We start from the raw sequence: 15368 nt of genomic DNA, 5'->3' as shown, positions 1-15368 counted from the left end.
TGAATAGAACACGTTCATTTCTTTTCTATTGTGGACGAAACTATCAATCTTCTGAATTTTCTAAACGTGTCTCCAGGCTCCATCTCTAGGTTTCCCCTTATACATACCGATAAATGATTATCTTTTTCAGATAATTCTTCCAACCCGTTTCGATTTTCATCGGACATTCCATAATTCTCATCGGTACATCCGACTTTATCATCTTAAGGTACAATTTATTATCTAAAGTTCATCTCTACTTACGTGATCGATTTCAATTTTCCATCTCTACTTATTGAAATGAATCTTTTACTCATCAAGCTTGTTACTTATTAATCGATTTCTTGATAATTAATTTACTGAGTTCTTGATTTCTACATATACAACTTCTCGCTAAAGATTTATGGCTTCTTGATTGACAAATCATAAATTCTTAGTTACTAGAAATCAATTTATGTATGTTACTAAATTTCTTGATTTCTTAAGACGATTCGTTTTTTTTAGCTCCTATGTTAAAACTAGACCTTAATTCCTTTGCTTTTTGCTTATGCTCATTCTTCTTTTCTCATTCCCTTATAATAGCAACTTTGATTTTAAAAAACATTTTTTCTCTGTAGCAAACAAAGCGTTCAAACTCTCTTATGACCCCAAATAATAATCTTCAAGAACTTCATTTTTGTCCACCATTCCCTGTTTATCTTCATGTCAGAATTTAGGAGGCTAAACATCATTTGTAAATTTGATCATTTATTCCATTTTAGACGATATTGCCCTTAAGCTTTTGTTTATGCACAATTTTTGATAGATATGCTTGTTGGTTATTGGGAAGCTAAAATAAGCAAATTTTTGTTTCCCAGTTTGGTACCTGTCAAGTTTTGTTCTTATTGCGCGGTTCATGTTGTAGATACCTAATTTCGGATAACAATGCCCTTGAGTAAAATATCTCCAAGAACTTCATTTTTGTCCCCATTGCCACTTTATTTTTCTGTCAATAACAACGCCCTTGAGTAAAACATCTCCAAGAACTTCATTTTTGTCCTCATTCCTAGTTTATCTTTCTGTCAATATTTAGGAGGCAAGTTGCTACACTCCTAAACATATTAGCACACCACAAAAACATATGTACTCAAGTTAGATTCTATCGGTCATGGGAAACGGTAGGTAGGTATGTTCATCAAGTTTTGGGTGCTTTAACACATATACACAAGGTATTGTTTGTCAACCCGAACGCTTGTTGCAAATGATTGTACGGACAACCGGTGGAAAAAGTTTCAGGTAACCATTATAACATTATTAAGATATATTACAAATTAATATAAGATTTTAACTAATAGCTAATATAAGGCTTTAACTAACAACGAGTAAATATATTATTTATAGGGTTGTCTACGAGCCATTGATGGAACTTATATTGAAGTTAATGTCCTTGACTCAGATAACGAAGGTACCAAACAAGAACATGGGTAAAATAGCAACAAATGTCTTAGTTGTCTGTAAACGTGACATGAATTTTGTCTACTTCTTAGCTGATTGGGAAGGTTCGGCTACCGATTCAAGGGTTTTGCAGGTTTCAATTACTAGACATAAAGAATTGAAGATTCTAGTTTGTAGGCTAATACAATAATTACAAAATATTGAAAGTAAATATAGTAACATTTTCATACCTATTATTTTATTTATTATAGGTAACTATTATTTAGCTGATGGAGGATATATCAATGGTGAAGGTTTTTTGGCACCATATAGAGGTACTAGGTATCATTTACGGAAATGGGAAGGTCGTACACGTGCACCTACAAATAAGGAAGAATACTTTAACATGAAACACTCATAAGCGATGAATGTTACTGAAAGGTGTTTTCGTCTACTAAAGAGAGGTTGGGCTATATTGAGAAGTCCTTCATTTTATCCAATAAGAATTCTAGGGAGAATAGTCATGGCATGTGCTTTGCTACATAATTTTATTAGGACACACATGACTCTTGACCCAGAGCACAATATGTCTACTAATGTTGTAGATATGCTTATCGGGGGAGAGCAACCAAATCAATTTCAAATTGTGGATGTTGTTGAATCAGGTAACGAATGGACTCAATGGAGTGATGATTTAGCCCAAGAAATGTTTGATTCTTGGATGTTAACATGATCGTAGTAGATTGTTTTTGTATTTTAGAACTTTTATTTTTAGGTTTTTTATTTTTAATTATTTTGGACGTCAACAAATTCGAATTTTGTGTATGTTTTTTTTTTTATTAATTTTAACTAAGTGGAAGAATTATTTTAATATTTTTTATATTTTTTTCTGTTTACCTTTGTTATGTATAATATGTCCAAAATAGGTAACAAATCATGGCAAATAAGCGTCAATTGACTCAAGAAGAAGAGGATGCGTTGATTACCATCCTTCAAGTCATTGTTGTTATTGGCGGTAGAGGTGATAATGGAAGCTTTAGGCGGGGAACACATAATCAACTCATTCTAAAGTCACAGGAAAAAGTCATGGGTATTAATATAACATCAAAGCTTGTCCAAAACAAAATCAAACATTTAAAGGAATATCTAAAGGTTAGTGATTATATAGTTGATTCTACTGAGATATTAGAGGGATGTCTAAAACTTAGTGATATATATATATATATATATATATATATATATATATATATATATATATATATATATAAGTACTAAATATATGGTTTTACATGTAACTTTTTTTTGTTTTGCTAGAAACATCGAAAAAAACTATGTCACGAACAAACAATTCCCTATATAGGAGCGACTAGCAAATGTTTTTGGTAAAGATTGAGCTATAGTCTGTATGGCTAAATCGGCGGCTGATATGATAGAAAATAAAAATATTCATAACGGAGAAGGAGAAATTTTTCCATCGTCTAATTCTAACCCTCAAAACACCGCAACTTCCTCCAATCTAAATCCTAAAGACTCGACGCGAAATAAAAAAAGAAAAGAGGCATCAGAAGAAGTAACACATGTAATTCAAATGGGGTTAGCTATTGTATGCGAGGAAATCTAAAAAAAATGAATAGGGCTCTTACGTCTTCTACTAATGACCTCACAAAGTTAAAAACCATACATGAAGAGTTGAAGACAATGGAGTTTTCTTCTATAGAAATCATGTGAGTTTGTTTGAAGTTTAACAAAAACCTTAATTTGTTGATGATGTGGAATAACTTGGACGCAACTACCAAACCACTTTTTGCAAAGACTATATTGGAAGATGATAATTGAAGTTTGTTATTTTTTTCATCTAAAATTAAGGATTTTGGAAACCATTTTGGTTTAGAACTTTGTTAATTTTGAAACAATTTTGATCATTTGGTATTAAAACTTATTTTAATAAGATGAATTTAAATAAATTTTTAATAAAAATGTTTATTTTGAAGTTATGTATATTAAACAAAGTTATTATGAATATTTTTTGCAGAAGGGCAATGTTGTCATTTTTACATCTTGTTCTGTCTAGTTCTATTATTAAAGACAACTTTTTATGTTCTGTTCAGTCTTACCAACCACTATAAAAATTATTTCTCTAGTCCAGTCCTATCCTGTTCAATATAGTTCAGTTCTATTCTACCTAGTTCTCCTGCTAACCGGTACCTTAGGACTCGTTTGGTGGGCTGAACTAGGTGGGACAAAACAACACAATTTTTTTGCGTGTGTTTGGCATAACCTAGAACAAGGACTGAAGAAGACTTTGACTAAGTCAATGGGACAATTCATTAAAAAAAGAGTTTCACCCAAATAGGTGGAACCGAATAGAACACGTTCATTTCTTTTCTACTGTGGATGAAACTTTCCTTCTTTTGAACATTGTGAACGTGTCTCCAAGCTCCATCTCCAGGTTTCCTCCTATACATACTAATAAATGACTATCTTCTTTAGATAATCCTTCCAACCCATTTCGATTCTCATCGTCCATTCCATAATTCTCATCAGTGCATCCGACTTCATCATCTTAAGGTACGATTTATTTTCTAAAGTTCATCTCTACTTACGTGATCGATTTTGATTTTCCATCTCTACTTATTGACATGCATCTGTTACTCATCAAGCTTGCTACTTATTAATCAATTTATTTATAATCAAATTATCTAGTTCTTGATTTCTAAATATACACCTTCTTGCTAAAGAGTCATGGCTTCTTGATTTAGTGACAAATGAGAAATTCTTAGTTAGCAGAAATAAATTTATGTATGTTACTAAAGTTCTTGACTAATTGATTTTTTTAGTTCCTCTGTTAAAACCAGACATTAATTCCTTTTCTTTTTTCTTATTCCCATATTTCTTTTCTCATTCCCTTATAATAACAATTTTGATTTTAAAAACATTTTTGCCCTTGTAGCTAACAAAGTGTTCAAACTCTCTTATGACCCAAATAATAATCTCCAAAAACTTGATTTTGTCCATAATTCCTAGTTTATCTCCATGTCAGTATTTAGGAGGCTAAACATAATTTGTAAATTTGATAATTTGTTCCATTATAGATGAAATTGCCCTTAAGCTTTTGTTCCTGCATAATTTTTGCTAGAGATGCTTGTTGGTTCTTGGGAGGCTAAAATAAGCAAATTCTTGCTGCCCAGTTTGGTACCCATCAAGTTTTGTTGATATTGCCCAGTTCATGTTATAGATACTTAATTTCAGACAACAATTCCCCTGACTAAAACATCTCTAAGAACTTCATTTATGTCCCCATTCCCAATTTATCTTTTTGTCAATAACAATTCCCCTCTGTAAAACATCTCCAAGACCTTCATTTTTGTCCCCTTTCATAGTTTATCTTTTTATCAATATTTAGGAAGCTAACATCCTTTTTCAATTTGATCATTTATTCCAATTTGGACAAAATTTCCCTAAGGTTTATAATTACATGTGAAGATTCTTCATGGTGCTTGGGATGCTTAATGAAGTTGGTTCTTCGGATGCTTAATTAAGCACATATTTCTATCCAGACACCAACCTATCGAGTTTGTGTTGTTCCTTTCCATTTCATATTGTAGACATTCAATTTAGGATGAAAATTCCCCTACAATCCATTTCTATTACTACATGTGGAGTTTGTGTTGTTCCTGCCTTTTTCATTTTGTACATACTCAACTTTGGACAAAAATGCCCTTGTAGTTTGGTATGGGTCTCTGTTTTATTACGTTTATTGTTGAGTAGTGAGTTTTTTTACAATCTTTGTCTCTCAAACGTGTTTGTTTAAAATTAATAGAGTGGTTTTTTTACTTGTTTTTTTAATAAAATTTGTAGATATGTATCGTAATCGTTTGCTCATATTTATGAAACTATTAGAGCGTTATATTTAATTGTTGATCGACCTAGCTACAATTAGACTTTGATTAATTGAATGTGAGGAAAAAGAATCTCAAAGGAGAGTTCTAAGTCAAAGTACATTAAAGAATAGATTAGACATAATTTTGAAAAGGTCCATATTGTAACATCCATAAAATTCATGAAAATTTTAAACTTTTAAAACAACCTACAAATCATCATTGTTTACAAATAGTTTTCAAATCAGGTTTAATATCAGAGTTTTCCCAAAATCATAAAATCAAAACCCGAGGAGGTTCACGATCACACCTTCGCCTTCCTGCGAACCTCTGAAGTACCTGAAACATAACAACAAACTGTAAGCCTAAAGCTTAGTGAGTTCCCCCAAAATACCTATACACATACAAATAGCACATATACAATAACAACATGCAATGGGTCCACAGCTAACATACTGGATTACCCCTGAGCACACAACATAAGTCTGGATTGCCCTTGGCCCACAACTTATGTCTGACTTGCTCCCCGGCCCGATCAGTCCTCAGACTAAATACCAATAAGCCCTCATTACGAGTCTAGCATGCCCTTCCTGGCCCTCAGCTCGTATCTGGAATGCTCATGAGCCCTCACTATGAGTCTGGCATGCCCTTCCTGGCCCTCAGCTCGTATATGGAATGCTCGTGAGCCCTCACTATGAGTCTGGCATGCCCTCCCCAGACCTCAGCATATATCTGGTTTGCTCCACGGTTTATTGGCTACAACACATAGTAGTACAACCTTAACCCATCCCACACAATATGTCGACATATAACAGATAATATCATATACAGATAAACAGACAGTATCACAGGTAGTCCTACAGATCTACCAGACAAGCATATCAAAATTAGCATGCATATTTATTACATACTCAGCATATCAAAATATCACGTTATCAAACCAATGGGCCAGGCTTGGAGACTTCGACCCGAAATTAAAGTGAGGAAAACTCACCTCACAAGTTGAACAGAACTGATATGACCAGACTCTGAATCTCAACTCTCTACTCAATGCCTACATCCACGAAGTGACCAATTCCATCAAAATCCCAACAATACCCAAAATATCCTCAAAAGTCAAACTTGGTCAAACTCAGAGCCAACTGCTCAAAGTCCAAAAACCTACTAAGTCAACCCAGCCGAGTCAACCCAACCGAATTAGCTCAACATGGGCTTATCCAAGTGAGTACGAAGGGAGTACTCCGGAGGTACGCTCAGCGTATACAAGGCTTCGTAGAGAACAACCATTGAGGTGGCTAACCAGGTACGCAAGGCGTACCCTCACAGACCCAACATCTTCATTAAGTGCTTAATGGCTTTAGTACTTGAACTTAAACTTCGGATCCAAGGTCCAGAGGCATACTAGGGTCACAAAGTTCCCAAATTTATGACTTTTCACGCCCAAAAAGTCCTTAAGTCAAGGTCTTAATCCATTAAGACCTTCTACAAGAAACATGGATCCAAACTAGCTAAAGGGACCTCATTTTTATGGCTTAGGACCCTTCCTAGGGTTTGAAAGGACTACCCAAATCGTCCAAAACCAAACATGTAGAAGAATGGGACTTTTGAGACAAGAAGAACAACATAAAGCTACCAAAATGAGATCCAAGCAAATAAAGCATCAAGGTGAAGAATTTTTACCTTGTGGAGCTTCCCAAGGAGGTAATGATCCAAGATCCACAAGCTTGCTTCAACTTCTAAGCTCCTTGATGCAACTCCTTCTTCTTTATGCACACCACGAACACACTTTTAGCTCAAAAACACTCTTAAAGAACTAGGGTTTGCCAAAAATGATTCAAGGGATTTGGAGGCTGAAAAGGTGGGGGTAAATAAGCCATAAGGATGCTTAAATAACCCTCAAACCAAAAAAAGTTAGGGTTTCATTCGGACATGAGTACGCCAAGAGTATATATGTGTACGCCCAACGTACTCACATGTACGCTTAGCGTACACCTCCTGAATCAAAATTACAATCTTGCCATTAGGGCTTCTCATGGCTACTTCTTTCCAATCCAAGGACCAAAATGACATAATATAAAACCAAGAGATGAATTTGAATATACCTGAAAACTGGGGTGTTACAACTCTACCCTACTTGAACTAGACTTCGTCCTCAAAGTCTACTACAGAGAACAAATATGGATAATAATCCAAACTAATTGTGGCCTACTAGATTATGTATTCTATTATATAGGGTGTTTTTATGTAGTAGTGATCTGTTAGATCTGTATTCTGGGATATAAGATGTTGCTATGTGGTAGTGATCTGCAGATCTTCCTGTTAGTCTGTCTGATCTATTTGCTAGATATATGTTATCTGTTATGTATATGTCAATATAGTATGGTTGGGTTGAGGCAATCCTGCTCTTTATGGAAGCCAACAAACCTAGGATCAATCCAAACATAATTTTTGGGCCAGTAAGGCAAGTCAGACTTTTGTTGTGGGCTCAGGAACAAGCCATACATAATTTGTGGGCTAGTAAGGTAAGCTAGACTTATGTTGTGGGATTAGAAGCAAGCCAGACATGATCTATGAGTCGGAAGGCAAGCCAAACTCATGTTGTGGGCTCAAGGGTAATCCATTATGTTAGTTGTGGACCCAACATGCATGTTTTTATAGTGGTATTTTGGGGAAACTCCTTAAGATTCATGCTTACATTTTTAGTTTATTGTTTTAGGTACTTCAGATGATCGTGGCAAGGTGGAGGCGTGATCATGCACATCCTTCGGATTTTATGTTATTGGATTCCAGGATATTCTGATTTATAAATTATATTTTTGAAACAATGCTTTTGTAAAAAATTATTGTTTTGGAGTTATTTTGGAAAAATGAAAACATTACTCTGATTTTGGGATGTTATAACTCTGGTTCTGGTTCAGGTTCTGGCTCGGGCACAATACCGATTGATGACAGGTTGCGTGAGTTCATTACAGCCAAGGTTACTCGTGCTATCTTGGATGCTACTCTTGTGATGTTTGGTACCATCAAGAAGGGGATTATGGAGCTTATGGATGAGCGGCTCAGATCCTTTCGAGTCGAGATTGATGTGGGTCAGATTGTAGTGTGAACTCCCTCGTTTCAGGAGTTCAAGGTGTGTGGAGCTCCAGAGTTATCATTCGGGGTGCAAGACCCTGAATGATAAGATCGAAAAGGCTCGTGAGCAGGAGATTAGGCTGGAGATTTGGACGAAATGTAGGCCTGATCAAGTACATACAACAGTGGGCCAGGCTAAAAAGCCCAAGACTTTCAATTCACGCACCAGAGGCCGGCAGGGTTAGGGCCGTTGCGGAAAGTGTTATAGGCCGCATAGTAAGGCATGTCGAGCGGCCGGTTCACGATGTTTCAGTTGTGGCCAGTCGGGCCATATGAGTAAGGACTACCCCCCAGAGTGCTCTGATTTGCTTTAATTGCAATCAAACCGACCATCGAAAGGCTGATTGTCCGAGATTATCAGGAAGGGAAGTGGTGGTGCCTGCACCAACTACCTTGAGGAATAATGATGGCCGCCAGGGCAAGGTGGAGACACATGTGGCGAAGAGAAAGATATTTTAGCTAAGCACCGATGAGGCCCTTGTAGCACCAGATGTGGTTACTGGTATGTTACTTATTCATATCTTTTATTACTTTCCCTATTTATGCTCACGTTTTATCTGATCTTGTATATGGATCTTTTTTAGTGTTTGCTCATGTTTTTTTTGATTCGGGTGCTACCTAATCCTTTATATCTCTTGCTCTTAGCAAGAAGATTTTTGATGCTCCCGGGACTCTAGATCACCCAGTGGAGATTGAGATTGCGAATGACTATTATGTGAGTGCTTCGAGGGTTCACCGAGGGTGTGTCCTGAATCTGTTCAACGAGAGATACTCCGTTGATTTCGTGTTGATTCCTCTACGAGGATCGAAGGTTATTATTCTGATAGACTGGTTAGGCCCCAATGGGGCCATGATTGACTGTCAGCGCCAGCTAGTGAGAGTTCGAACCCTGAGTGGGGAGAATTGGTTATTCCTGCTGAGGGAGCATCGTATAGGCCAACTCTTTGTTCAACCACGAGGGCCAGGAGATATCTTCAATATGGTTGTTATGGGTTTCTGACGTATGTGGCAGATATTCGAGTTGAGGGGTACAAAGACGTTGATCGAGGTGCCCATTGTTCGGGATTTCCTTGATTTTTTTCCTGAGGAATTGCCAAGAGTGCCTCCCAAGAGGCAAGTTGAGTTCCAAATTGATATGGTTCCTAGAGCGGATCCAATAGCCAAGGCACCGTATGGCTTGGCACTATCAAAGATGTAGGAGTTGTCTATGTAACTTTAGGAGTTGCTAGACAAGGGATTTATTCGGCCAGTAGCTCACCTTGGGGAGCATCATTCCTGTTCGTGAAGGAGAAGGATGGTTCACCAAGGATGTGCATTGACTACAGAGATTTGAATAAGCTAACAGTGAAGAACCGTTACCCACTCCCGAGGACCGACGACTTACTTGACCCACTTCAAGGTGCGTCTTGGTTTTCCAAGATTGATTTGCGATCAGGTTACCATCAGATGAGGGTCAGGGACGATGATGTATAGAAGACAGCCTTCATAACTTGTTATGGTCATTACGAGTTTGTGGGGATGCCATTTGGGCTCACCAATGCACCGGCAACGTTCATGGATCTCATAAACAGGGTTTGCAAGCCGATTTTGGATCGGTCGGTGATAGTATTCGTAGGTGATATTATGGTCTACTCCAAGACCAAGGATCAACACGAGGAGCAATTTCGGGAGGTATTGGAGACACTAACGAGAGAGTGGATGTATTCTAAATTCTCCAAATGTGAGTATTGGTTGCGCGAGGTGCAGTTCTTAGGGCACATCGTCAACTAGAAGGGTATATTGTTCGACCCAACTAAGATCAAGGTCATAATGTGATGGGAGGTTCCAAGGACTCCATCTATGATTTGGAGCTTCCTAGGTTTTGTGGTGTATTATTAGAGATTTATTTGGGATTTCTCCAAGGTTGCAGTGGGGGCCCAATCAGCATTCGACTTTCAAGATGCTGAGATAGAGATTGTGTGAGGCCCCGATCCTCGTGCTTCCCGAGGTTATTGATGATTTTGTGGATTATTTTGACGGTTCTATATCAGGTTTGGGAGCTGTTTTTATGTAAAGGGGTCATGTGATTTCTTACGCTTCGAGGTAGCTTAAGGCTAATGAGGCGAATTACCTTACACATTATTTGGAATTGGGTGTAGTGGTTTTTGCTCTCATGGTTTGGAGGCACTATCTATATAGGGCTAAGTGTACTATATACATTGACCACAAAAGTTTAATATATATGATGGATTTTCCGAATTTGAATATGTAGCAGCGGAGATGGTTAGATGTGGTAAAGTATCATGACTATGAGATCCTGTACCACCCTGGGAAGGCCAATGTGGTGACCGATGCCTTGATCAGCAAGGCAGTGAGAACACCTACTGGAGATGTATGTATGAGGTTGGTTATCATCTCTCATTTTTTGGATTTAATCAAGAAGGCTCAGGTGGAGGGCTTGAAAAAGGAGAATTGGAAGGCGGAACGAATCAGGGGACAAATTCCTTTATTTGTCAGAGACAATCGGGAATTATTTACTCAGTGTGGTAGAGTTTGGGTTTCGACATGCTGGAGTGAGACAGACAATTCTAGAAGAGGCTCATAAGTCAATGTTTTCGATCCATCCATGGTCCATAAAGACGTATCAGGATTTGGAGGTAAGTTATTGGTGGCCCTGTATGAAGAGGGAGATAGCATGGTTTGTAGAGAGGTGTCTGACTTGCAGGAAAGTCAAGGTCGAGTATCAGAGACCCCATGGCAAGATACATCCATTACCCACTCCCATGTGGAAGTGGGAAGAGATCACCATAGATTTTATCACAAAGCTGCCAAGGACGACGCATGGTGTCGACTCTATCTGGGTCATTATGGATAGATTGACTAATAGCGCACACTTTATACCTATTTCTGAGAGTATATTGGCTGAGAAGTTGGCCGAAATTTACATTTGAGAGGTAGTGGTCCGTCACAGGGTTCCAATTTCGACGGTTTTTGAGGAGTTGGGTACTCAACTGCACTACAATATAACATACAGGTTTTGGAGGAAGTTTCATGAGGAGTTGGGTACTCAACTGCACTACAATATGACATACCACCCAGAGATCGATGGGCAGAGCGAGCGTACGATTCAGACACTCGAGGATATGCTTTGAGCAAGCGTGTTAGATTTTGGAGGGAGTTGGTATACCTATCTTCCATTGGCCGAGTTCTCTTACAATATCAATTATCATGTTAGTATTGACCAGCCACCTTTTGAGATGTTGTATGGGAGGAGGTACAGGATCCTGGTTTGTTAGGGTAAGGTTGGGCATTGGGTCATGGTGAGTACTAATGTGGTACTCAAGATTACTAAGTTGATTCAACAGGTGTGTGACAGGTTGCTAGCCACGCAAAGCCAATGGAAGAATTATGCAGATCGGCGATGTTCGGACCTCGAGTTTCAGGTAGGGGACTTGGTGCTTTTAAAGGTGTCACCTTGTAAAGGTGTCATCCAATTTCAGAAGCAGGCAAAACTGGGCCCCTGATTTATCGGTCCCTTCGGGATTACCGCCCGAGTGGGCAATGTTGCATACCGACTGGATTTGCTTAATAAGCTTAGTCAAATCCACAACACCTTCCATGTTTCTCAACTTCGGAAGTGTGTGGCTGATGATTTAGCGGTTGTTCCTTTGGATGATATTCAGGTTGATGATCGCTTGAATTATGTTGAGACACCAGTGGCGATCTTGGATAGGAAGATGAAGGCCTTGCGCAACAAGGTGGTGTATGTGGTCAAGGTCCAGTGGCAACATCGGAAGGGTTCCAAATGGACTTGGGAGCCCGATGCAAAGATGCGAGAGCATTACCCTGATTTATTTGCGGCAACGGATTTCTAGGACGAAGTCTAGTTCAAGTAAGGGAGACTTGTAACATCTTGATATTCAGGTATTTCCATTTATGGCCTTTGTATGTGAATTTGTTTACAAATTGGTCCCTTATAGTACTTATAGAGAAAACGTGTTTCATCACGTACACTAGGCGTACTTCTCGTATGTTGGGCGTACGTGGCCTAGACCAAAACACTAATATTTAGGGTTTGTGCACCATTTAAACGCCCTTATAGCCTCAAAACCTTTTCTTTCATCGGCCTCCACCCCTTATATCGACCCTTGCAAACCCTAATCCATTTTGAGAGCATCTTTGTTACACCCCGAACCAGACGACGGAAACGTCCGGGGCCTCATGTGACTAACAATTGAATAATCATCACAATGAATATACATGAAACGTAACACATTCATCACCAACATTACATAATACAACCATCATAGTTCACATCAAGTACCTTTTTAAAATACATAAGTTCTAATTGTTCATGGTACGATAAGTGAGTTTACATAAATAAACCCATACATGCTTACATATCTTCCGGCTTAACGATTACATGAGCATACAAATTATTTTGAAAATGGTCAACATATATAATGTTGGTGAGCTCATAAGTATGTTTGAGTAAAAGTTTTTGTATCTTTCATAAAAACCCAGAAAATCCGATATTTTATGTAAATTGTCTGAAAATGATGTGAAAATCCAGTATAAATGCATGTGTGAATTTCATAGTTATAACTTATATAAATGTAGTTTAGATTCGTTGTATTTTGAATAACTGATAAGTATATATGAATAATTTCCCTAGAAAATCTGATGTTTTCTGTTTTATAGCAATGTTTAGATTCTTGTATTGTTAAATAAGAGCTTTGTATTGACACCCTCAAAGAGTTTATCTTTAAAAGGATAACTTTGGTATCGAATCCCTATATGAGCCGTTATAACCATGCATGATAATGACTAGGTCGCACGTCTTGGTATTTTTCCAAATGTCGGTCTTGATAAGGATGTGGTTGCCCTAGACTGGCCTAGTATAGCTGTAGCGAGCAGCTAAGGCGTGGGGGATCACCCCGTATAGATCTATACACAAACTCCCGCTTTCCATCCATGAAACTCTGATTATAACTACAAGCTATGATTGTACACTCAGTGGTGCCAACCGAGATGTCTCACTAGATTCTCAACCCCTTTTCGTACTATGTTTAATGTTTACGCATATGTTGTATGTTTTGGATTCAAAAGGCACATATTTATATAAGTATAAGACGTTAAGTGATTACGCAATGACATAGTTATGATCACACGTACATGAATTCCATTCCAAGCTCAATTAGCATGTAATTGGACCACATAGGCCCAATAACATGTAAGAGGGTAACTTGGGCCCAATAGACATGTATATGGACTACAAAAGCCCACTAAACATATAGTCCATAATTTAGGCTCAAATTAACACATAAGTGGGCCGCAAGGCCCACTGAACACGTCATGGAACATATTAGGTTCAATATACACTTATTTGGGCCCTTTGGGCCCAACGGCCAGGTATCGTGAATATTAAGCCCAATAATTGATTATCGACGTAGTTTGTTCGTTCGTTTTGTTTCGTTGTTTGTTTTAGATAAGAGTTTACTAGATTGACGTTAAGAGTTTTCTTTTTGTAAAAATGACAATTTACCCAATAATCCTCAAACTTTTAGTTAAGGCCCAAAGTTTTGTAAAAATGACACTTTAGTCCATAAATTATAAAAAGTTGCAATTTTGTCCCAAATGTCTAAAAATTTACGGTTTTAGCCCAAAAAGTTATATTTTCACATTTAGGACCCAGTTTTGCAGAAAAGTGCATTTTCAGCCCTATGTTTGTAAAACTGTACACATTCGGCCCAATTTTGGAAAGTTTTACATTTTTGGTCCAATTTGAAAATAAATGTTATTTTCACCTCCAAGTTTGGTTTATATAGATTTATGACTCCAACTTTAGCCAAATAACATTTTTAAACCTTAAAACTTCATTTTTTCACAAATTGGGCTCAAAGGCCGTGAGGCCCAAAAGTTTGGCCCAATAAGCTTAAATTTGCATTTTTGACCCTTGTAAAAGTATGTTTAGCATAAAAATGCCTTTTTATACATGTAGGACATGTTTGGCCCCCTTTAAAACATAATTTTTCACTTTTCACCCTTATCTTTTGTTTTCTTGACAATTTTGATCTTTAACAAGATTTTTGTTGAATTCTTTTGCATCTTAAACATGTGTTCTTCTTTGGCTTGGTAAGATGATATATATAATGTAATAGTTCATAGCTCTTTGCTAGATAATACTTAAATTACAAGATTTTCTAAGATCTAACCCATTTAGGGATGGGCATATGGACCGGGGAACCGGCTGAAACCGGTACCGGAACCGGAACCGGAACCGGCACCGGAACTGGAACCCGATGGAACCGGTTGGGCCGGGACCGGGACGTTATTTTTGTGGATTTTTGGAACCGGGAACCGATATAACCGGAACCGGTAGAACTGGCAAAAACCGGTAGAACCGACAAAAACCGGAACCGTATGATGCTATTTTTCGAGGACCGGTTCCAATATTTGAAAACACGACAAGAACCGGTAGGAACCGGTAGAACCGCCGGGCCGGTTCGGTTCTTGATTTTGGCCGAAGTCGGTTCCCTGTTCCGGTCCGGTTCGGGCCGGTTCCGACCGGTTCGGTCATTTTGCTCATCCCTAAACCCATTACTACCAAATAAAACAAGTATCTACACAAAGCATGCATCTAACACGTAGATCTACATCTTTTACTTGCATTCTCCACCAAAAATCATATGAAAACCGAAAACAAGGGGGTATGAACTCACCTTTGCTTTGATGATTCGGTTTTGAAGAAGAAATGAAGAAGATTTTGGTCCTAGCAACTCCATTGAGTATATCTCGAACTTGAGAAGATTCTAGGAATATGATCATTAAAAACTTTGCTTAAAGGAGTGATCTAACAAAAGAATGGAGTTATAAAACATGGATGTGTAAAGACTTACCAAAAAGTGATGATTATCTTGTGAAAACCTTCTTGAAACACAAGCAATATTCGAGATTTTGATGGAAGGAGTAGGATGATCCTTGAGA

At 37.9% G+C, this 15368-nt stretch overlaps 1 long non-coding RNA gene across 2 annotated transcripts; it reads left to right on the top strand.

Moving 5' to 3' along the window:
* LOC145101167 (uncharacterized) lies at positions 1-2263 on the top strand. Of its 2 annotated transcripts, XR_013705503.1 has the most exons (4): positions 1-208; positions 1052-1254; positions 1360-1546; positions 1665-2263. It is a non-coding gene; the product is annotated as an uncharacterized LOC145101167 (long non-coding RNA). The 2 variants fall into 2 exon arrangements; XR_013705502.1 differs by having other exon boundaries at positions 2-208; positions 1360-2263.
* Positions 2264-15368: the final 13105 nt, after the last annotated feature.

The sequence above is a fragment of the Lactuca serriola genome, chromosome 4 (genome assembly GCF_051521515.1).
Source record: "Lactuca serriola cultivar US96UC23 chromosome 4, Lser_US96UC23_V15, whole genome shotgun sequence".
Lineage (NCBI taxonomy): Eukaryota > Viridiplantae > Streptophyta > Magnoliopsida > Asterales > Asteraceae > Lactuca > Lactuca serriola.
This window is presented reverse-complemented; position numbering and strand designations above follow the sequence as displayed.